Genomic DNA, 9,422 nt, shown 5'->3' on the forward strand with positions numbered 1-9,422 from the left:
CCTGTTCCGGAACATACGGCCCTCATGAATATAGAGGGTGTCTCGGTAACCCAGATCAGGGCTTCTTACTTTTACAGCGGGGACGTCCTGCGGCAGCAAATGGGACTCCTTAGAGCACTGTGCCTGCTGATATAGAGGACGGGCTACCATATTCATAAATACAGCCTTCTGATCCATACAACGGCCCTCTCCATGTAGAAAATGGTCATTTGAACCAGGACTTTGTACTCACTATGCTCAGTTACATGAGTCTTCTTAATCTGAATTTGGTAATCTAAGGGTAGATATGATACCTTTAGTCTGAGAAAAGGGTTCCCCAATTTGTTTTGTGTGGGGACACAAAATTTGTTTTTGTGTGGGGACTGCGGGACAAACACATACTTGTAGCTTCTCTGCCTGACGGCAGTGGGAAGGGATAAAAACCAGAAGCGTTCAGACGATGCAATTCTGCTTGAACTTTGAAGTCAGTAAAATAAAGAAACCAGATATTTAAAACTGCATCGAATGAATCCTCAGCACTGATTCTACAGTGGCTCATTGGATTTTCTAGATCAATAACATCAGTAGCATAACCGGATTTTTCGTCATGATTTCCATAGATATATCGGGGACTCCGTATAGATGGAGACCAGGCCCACAATTGTCATTGATGTGGTCCACCCATGTTCACCCAAAATTGTTATTTTTTTTCGAGACAGTGAATGAAAAATAGATAAAACCGCCCTGAGCACGTTTCCTTGCAGCGTTAAGGAAGCAGCACTGACGCTCGACGTTACAGTTTCCATCAGTCACGAGGCGTTGGACGAGCACCTAACACCAAGTGGCGGTCAACGGGAGAGCAAAAGTGACCATGAATCAGGAGGCAGTGTTTTTCAATGCTTTATGAAATCAATACCCTCCGCATGGAACGTGTTTCCGAATTTTAGTTTTCATCTGTACAATGGTTAGATTGATATTTGGTACGGATTAGCACTAACAGCACCATGGACTCGGCGCGATAGTGGAATATCTATTTTTCGCCTTGCTTTATCTGCCAATGTATTCAGAGGAGCAGCTTAAAAACCGCGCAGGTGAAAGACATGCCGCAGTCAAGATTTTTAACGACAAAAAGTGATCCCCGTTTAAACCCTTTGGGCCCCTGATCGTCAGAGGAGCCGGTCATAGTTTCAGGGACCCCGATTAGTGCAAGAGTTATTCAGCGATAATTGCGGACCCCGGTCTAGTCCCTGCTTGGAAAATGGGCCCATACCGAAATGAAGCCAACTGTTTGGTATGGCTGGTCAACACAGATGTCCACTGTTCCAATGGGTTACAATTGGCACGAGAGGCCCTCTGGTTGACATCAGAGGGCCGGGAGCTTCGAATCGCAGCCTCTTGACACGCGTCCGGGTGGCAGGCTGGATACCCTTCGCTCAGGTGGGTGGGTGGGGAAGAGGGGGGGGGGGGGGGGGGCAACTTGACCCCGTGAAGCTTAAGGAACTACGAAATCCAGAAACAGCAAATTCACAGGGTGTACTAGCCTGTGCGTGAACTCACTTTGTGCAGAATTTGAGGGTTTCTAGGTCATGACCTTCGGTTTAAACAAGTTCAAACAATGTGAAACTAGGCTGGTCTCTGAAGCATCCCAAAAACCTATACAACTGTCCTATGCAAAAGACTGCATGCTCATTAAGGTCATTGACCTTGTTTAGCCTGTCAAAGTTCACGGTGACAAAGATCATACTAAACCGCTTCGAGTTTTACAATTGAATAAGCGACAAAGATTATGCTGGACTGTTTTTTCCAAAAAAAGTTAACCTTGGTCATTCTTGGTCAGGGACATTTTCTGACCTCTAAAAGCCGTGGAATACGTTTGATGTGGTTCATGTTATCAATAATTGGAAATTAACACTAGCTCTACCTACTCCCCACAGCAAAACTAAAGTAATAATGCAGGTTGGTTTTGAGCTTCGTCTGACCTTTATTCCTGACCCTAGGTCAATGCAATTTGCTTTGTTGTTGCGTTGCCTAAAATGCATGGCAGAAATGTATGTTTCGTCTAACATCCCGTTGTTTCATTAGTTTAAGCGATTCCCAACAAATAGACTTTGCTGAATTCATGGCCTGACTTTCACATATCGTGCGTCAGCGACCTTACAAGATATAGCTAAATTTTTATACCCAAGGATCCGTTATTCAATTGTCTACAGCTATGCAAAATTTGGCGCGGCTACGCCGCACCTTTAGAAACCATTTCTGAAAAGCTTCGGTGAGGGGTTAATTTGACCCCCACCCGAGCGCTTGTTAATGCGACCGCAAACTGGCACTCTCGGCATTCGGTCAATATCATCAGGCCACTGATCGCGGGTACCGAGGGGCCCATCGTCCTCCGGACCCAATGAATGGATGGTGGGGAATGCTCCTGCCCGCTCCACCGTCCTGGACTAAACAGGTTAAATCTCAGCTAAGGTGGTGGACATAACAAATTTAGACATATATTATTTTTTGCAAAACATGTTGCTTTACACAAAGAGTTTCATGTCCAGCATTGCGCTAATTTCCGAGATCATTTACCATGTTTTATGATAATTGCAACTATACACTTCTCAGCTGGAAACAAATGTGAAGGTGTTTGACACGACAAAGTTAGAGCCGCAACGTAACTGATTCGAAAACATGACACTTAACATGATGCGCATAGCTGCAGAGAATTAAGTAATGGATCGTCTAAGATTAAAAATAAGATTCACCTTGAAAGGTTGCGAGCCTACAGCGGGCCACGCCATCGCTGTCAGCGAACGACGTTTCTACGGAATCGTTCAATATGATGCAACGACGGGAGTGTTGGACGAAGCCATAAATACCTAAGGTAGACTCTTAGGTAATTAACCAAGTGAAATTACAAGCAAAACGAATTCCGTTGACCCAAGTCTAGTAGTAAGCTCGGAACGAAGTCAAGGCTAACCTGTTTTTTTCTCGAGAGCTTGATTTGTGGGGTCGTTTCTGGTGCTTGCTTCGAATCCATTGATGACAGGGCCCGAAAACAGACATGATCTACGGGCTTATTCAAGATCGGGAGTAAGTCACTGACCTAAAAGACCAAGTTAACACTTCGATTTTAGGACATATCACCTAGCGTAATCCCTGACGCTTATTTATCTTGCAATAACGGAGGCAATCTTGCAGATATCTTGTTACCTGGATCATATCAAGGAAAACAAGGTCACTGACCTCATTTACCTTTTGATTAGAGCAGGTGCCTAGCTTCACGGCAGTTGCATAAAGAGATATGGGGCACTTGATACACCAATCTGCAGTTTGACATTGCTTGATATCATTTGACCCTAGGTTATAATCTAGGAACCTGAAATTTTAATACAAGTGCAACTACATATAGTTCAATCTACCCTGTGAATTTAGCCGCCTCTAGCTATCTTAGTTTTTTTAAGCTCTCAGGGGTCAAATTGACCCCCCACGCGAGCGGAGGGTATTCAGCCGGCCACCCAGGCGAGTGTCAAAGGGAATGTTTCACAGCTGAAGAAGAATGGATCAGAAGAGCTGCACTCGTGACGTGCCCCGCATCCTAAGGGGCTCGTCTTATGTGCGGAATATTTCGTGGACCAAGCCTTACCTTTGCTGAAATCCCGCTACGGTGATGATGTTCTTGCAATGTTGTTGAATTTTGACGTTCGTAATAGTCATTTTCCGACCTTGTAAAGCCCTTATACCTTAAAACCAACCACCTGATATGTCTAAAAGCTGTATCATATTGCAGCTATATTTTGTCTTGATCCAATGTATTATCTTGTGAGAAACATGCATACTTTGTAGACTGGTCTAATGTATAAAGGAGTTGGGATGAAAACAAGACATGTAAGGTATCTACGGGATGCTATGCCGTACAAAATCAACATAAAACCTATCGCGACTTCTTCAGGCACCAAGTGTACTAACATTTCACGAAAGTGTTTTGCATTTCCTTGGTCCAATATTTATTTTTTGTCCATATTCACTGGGGGGGGGGGGGGGAGGCGCATTGGGTGGACTCATGTCAGCATCAGTATACAAAGTGACGCCCCTGGTCCTGGGACATGCAAACAACGGGAACAACGGGAAAAGGCCCTGCATAAGGCACGGCGATTCGTGAGACTGTCAGCAGGAAGACGGTACAGCAGTCAGCGTGTTGAAGACATCGTGTGTTGGGCCAGCACTTGAGCGTCATTGCTTCCCGGCCGTCGACGTTTAAAATGACCAAGCAACCAAACGGATTTTGAGTCGAATTTGACATAGCATGGGGCCTCCGTGGTGCTTTTGGTTAGCGCGTTCGGCTGTTAACCGGAAGGTTGGTGGTTTGAGCCCATCTGAGGGCATACCACGCTTTGAAGAACTGAAGAACTAGCTTTGAAGAACTGAAGAACTGGCTTTGAAGAACTGAAATTGGTGTGTTTGCTGGACAACGGGGGTCTCATCACCAATCAGCATGGTGACCGTTCGTGCCGGAAATGAACATCAACATGGAAAGTTCGTGCAAGGTTACTGACCTTACGTGAGCACCAGTGACCTTTTCCTTAGAGCAAATATTTAGGTCCGCGGTGGTTGCATGAGAAGGTCTGGATCAGTTTGGACATATGCCCGGAATATGATTTTGTGTGGCGTTATTTAACCCGAAGATCGCGATCTAGGAAATTCAAGCTGTGACAAAAATACCTTTACATACAGGCCAACACACCCAGTAAATTTAGTGTTTCTAAGTCCTATTTTTTGAGACCTCGGGGGGGGGGAGCAGATTCACCCCCACCAAAATGAAGAGCATGCAACCGGCCACCCAGGGCGCGGGTTAATCCGACTGTGGAAAACATGTCCACATATATCTGTCCAAACGCGATCCATCTGGCCAGGTTTGCCCTTGTTTGGAATTTGGCCGGATGGGCGATAATCTGCCGGATGTCGGATCCGCTGACAAATACTAGGCTGGTGTCGACCTGACCCGTGCGGCCGTGCCGAAGCGCCGGACGGGACATAAAACCCGTCGTAGCTCCCTCTGAGAGGAACGTCGTACGGAATATCTTGCCATAAAGTGGATCGGCTTTCTTTAAATCATAAGCTGGGCGTTGCAGTCAGCTGACAGGCAACAAAGTACGCTTGATATTGGTCATGGGTATAGCACCCTGTGTAGTAAAGCATGGCATGCAACATTTCGGCTATCGGGAAGGTGAGGCGCATCAATGCAAACTCAACAAAGGAGAGAGGAATACAGCGTGTTGGAGCCCTGGGATAAAATGGTGGGATTAAAAATGGCAAAGTCCAACTGCTCGCTTTGGTTAATGTCGGGTTGCTGCGATAATTCAGCATTTTCAGTGAAATGCTTGACATAATTTGCATTTCGGCAATGATGAATTTTGCTGTCAGCGGAATGGAATAAGACCACATAACTTGTGTCATTAGCCACCTTCTAATCATATCTGAGCCCACTACCGGCATTTCGAAGCCGTTTGGTTTTCACAAACGGGAAAATCAGAACAACCAACTGCACCTAGCCTTCACAGACACTTTCAGGCAAGGCAAGCGGAGTAGGTTGAGACCATCAACAGGATGTGAATTATATCATCTAACCGCATTTTCGACCCATGGCCACCGACATAAAACGACTAATGCACCTTACATGAGTCTCCATATGGGTGGTGTCATGCGATAATTTAGGTAACGAGTCGTTAAGGCTTACAATATACAAAACATTATGCATTATGCTTTCGCTGATGTTGTCTTCTATAGAGTGGGCCAGTGACCATCTTTCTGAAATGGTGATATCGCAACAGCCTCCGCCTTCTCAGAAGTCGAGCTGAGTCAGTTACCCCGAATGACGTCATGTGACGCGATGCGTCCACAGTTCCCATCTACCAATGCAGATATGCTTGAAATAAAGAGCTGTGTACAGTATCGGATTATGTCAGGGTATGAGGGTGAAATATATCAGGGTCAGGTCACAGCAGGATAGGGTGTCATGTCGGAGGGTTGCAAGCATGTAAACGAAGCATCATTATCTGTGAGAAGTTCGGGTCAAAGGAAGTTGCCGCGTCCAGGTGAATTACTGAGCCTGATCCCGGTGCACTGGGAACAAATAAGACTGGTGATCTCCGTTGACATTTCTGACCTCAAGAAACTCTCTAACTGCCCCGAGTGCTTAATCTGAATCAAATCATAGATTTGCGTATACTTTGACCGTGATGAAAGCTTTCGGGCAAACTAATTCATTAAACAATTCACTTTGCTTTGTTGCGCAAAGTTTAAATCGCTAGCCCCGCTGTGGAATGAATAGACCTTCAGGCAATTTTATCACTTGATGCGTCATCCTATGACCAAAAATTACTTAATCAGATATCACTGGAGAGTTAATATCAAATACGTTACGGTGGCATTCCCCGTATCCCTAAAACGTGTGGCCGTTAGTAATGCAATTTTTGTTTTCATACGCAATGCGTTTCATTACATTTACTCTTGATCCCACCAGAACAATATTGTTATTTTTGAAAAATGACTTTGCTACATTGGTGTTCAGTCGAGCGTTGATCTAAACTGCCAGCATGTTGCCGACACAGCCCGAAAGCAATGTACTCCGTTGGCATTCTGCTGTTGTGAGCACTATAACCCAGTGGCGGACAGAAATAATCCAGGATTGAAGGAGCCACAGTTACCATTAAGTTTGGCAATTGTGCTTTGGACTATGGCCTGAAGATAACAAAACCGGTGAGACCATTTTCAACTGCGACAAATGAAGCTGACAGCTGAAAGGATTCCACTTTTATATAGATAAGACAGTAGCATTAGCCTTATTCCTCGAAGAAAAACCAAGAGAATGGAGATAACGTTGGGTTGATATTTCAGCGGAATGCCTTTATCCAAACAATCACTGAGGTGTGTTGCCGCTTCATACACTTCAGCCATTGTTTCGATAAAAGCATGTTGCCAAAATGTTACCCGACTATATCTCAATTCTCCTGATTTTTCTCCAAGGAATAAGGCTAACGCTACCGTCCTACCTATGTGAATACTGTTCCTCGCCAGTGTACTGAAAAACTAAGGGAATTCCACTTTTGCGTCCGATCGTCAGGTACTACGCTTCAGCTCAAACTGCTGCCGCAATTCAAGTGCCAGTGGTGAGTAATCTGCTCACATACGGCCCATGCCAGACCGATTTTGACCGACCGACCAACCGACTGCTGCATAAGGAGAAGGTCCCTGTAAGAGCCGAGTACAACACGTGCATCTGAAGCAGGACAAAGCCCTTCTTTCTATATATCTAACTACAAAGCTAAGGTTTGGCATCGCAATCTCTGGTCAAATCCTTTGAATTCATTGACAACCGTTCTGAAATCACCCGGCTAATTAAACGGGTCCGGTTTCGCGTGGGCCATGCGCTGTTCTGATTGGCTGATGGCGCGGCCTTGCCCCATTGGTCCATTGGTCACCGCTGTCTCGAGGGGAATTGAATATAAGGTGCCAGAGAGGCGGCACCAGCATTGCAGTCGGCGGTGGAGCAGCACAGCGGCGACCACGAGGCGATCTCCTCCCGGGACAAGCACCGAGTGAGTCTCACGCTGCTGACCTCTCAGAGTTCAGAACACACACGTGTAACAATCCGAAAGACGCTCTTACGTGTGCACATTTCAAATGAATTGTCCTGGGCGACGTACGTCTAGTGGCGTTATGAGAGTGCCTTAACATGCGCTCGGGTGGAGGGTCAAATTGACCCTCGAAGGTTTTCCAGAATGCTTTCCCAACGGCGCTGCGCAGCCGCGCCACATTTTGCATAGCTGTAGACAGTTGAATAGCGGATTGTTTGGCCTTAAGAATTTGAATGCACCTTGTAAGGTCGCTGACCTACAAGTAGGTTAAAATAAGGCCATGGATTCTGTGAAGTCAGTCTCTAGGGAATCTTTCAATTTGATGCAACAAAGGAGCGTTGGACGAGACTATGCATCTCTGAGATACTTTCTTAGGCAACACAAGTAAATGAACAAATCTGATTGACCTAAGGTCAGTTTTGAAGGTTAGGCCAAGATCAAAGCCAATCTGTTTCAGTACTTTTGGACTTGCTGCATGGGATAGTGGCTGGTGCTCATTCCAAATGTATTGATGTTATGAGGCGTATTATAGATCTTCCATGCACTTCTCAAATATCTGAACAGGTCACCAACCTAAAATGACCCAGGCCAACACTTCGTTTATAGGAACATACTAACTGGCGTAATTTTTGTCGCTTATTCAAATGCGAAACTCAAAGCAGCCCTGTACGATTTTTGTCACCATGGCCTTCGAAAGGTCAAACAAGGTCACTAGCCTTAAAGAATCTTGCGATCTTTTGCTTAGAACAGGTATCTAGGTTCTGAGGGCACTAAGTAGACCAGCCTGGAGATTAACCTTATTTGACCTTACTTGACCCGAAGATCATAACCTAGGAGCCTCAACCTTTGACCCAAATGAGTCCAGGTACAAACCAACACATCCTGTGAAGTTGGTGCGTCTCGCTCTGTTAGCTCCTGAAATCTCAGGGGAGTTCAAATCAACCCCCACCCGAGCGAATGGTATCAAGCCGGCCATGCGAGCGCATGTTCAAGTTCATTTTAAGTATTTAACAACGAAAAGTGTATATGTGTAAAGGTATCCGTGAACGGGCCTGCTTGTTGTAATGTAAGAGGCTAAGTGGACGTTTGCCATCGTATGATGTATACGAAGCTAGCTGTGAGTAGCCGCTCTGTGAAGTATTAATTACTTCTCATGATGAGAAGCTCCGTAGCAACCCAGCTGGCAATGGCACTCCCAGGTGACTCAGCTAGCAATTTTCCTTACACATGCTGGCATAAAAGGGCGTTGCTTGTGTTTTGCTCGGTTTTATTCATGCTATGAGCTGACTAACGCTGGCACTGTTTTGCAATTGATGGTTTATGTGTTGTGCTGAGCTGTAGTTGAATCACGCCTGGAAAAATTCCATTGAGAATAGACTGTGCTGTTACACACAGCTTTATTGAGTAGCTTAATAGGATATACTATACTGCATTTCGCAAAGAGTTTGGATTGTGATTGGAATTTCTTATTGCTATTCTCAGAGCCGCATGGGATCTTTAAACTGGAACGCCATGCATCAGACCAAGGTTTCATTTTATTTCCACAGAACTGAGGTTCGTTGCCTTTGGAAGCGCTCTTACAGCTGAAAATCCGTATATAGCATAGAGCTTTCTGATATGGTCGCCCGGAAAAGTTACGCGCCCATTAGGAACCATGGAAAACGGCCGAGACCTTTCCGTTTGGTCTGGTTGGCGGTCAAGCTTTCGCGGTTTGGGATCGAATGTTCGAGGATCTGTCCTGCAGAACAGCAAACACATCACGGTCACCGCCATCTTGCCCTGAGCCACTACTGCGTGACCAGACGGTCTTTACCAGGCCAC

The sequence above is a fragment of the Pollicipes pollicipes genome, unplaced genomic scaffold, assembly GCF_011947565.3.
Source record: "Pollicipes pollicipes isolate AB1234 unplaced genomic scaffold, Ppol_2.1 Scaffold_6950;HRSCAF=8241_pilon_pilon_pilon, whole genome shotgun sequence".
Taxonomy (NCBI): domain Eukaryota; kingdom Metazoa; phylum Arthropoda; class Thecostraca; order Pollicipedomorpha; family Pollicipedidae; genus Pollicipes; species Pollicipes pollicipes.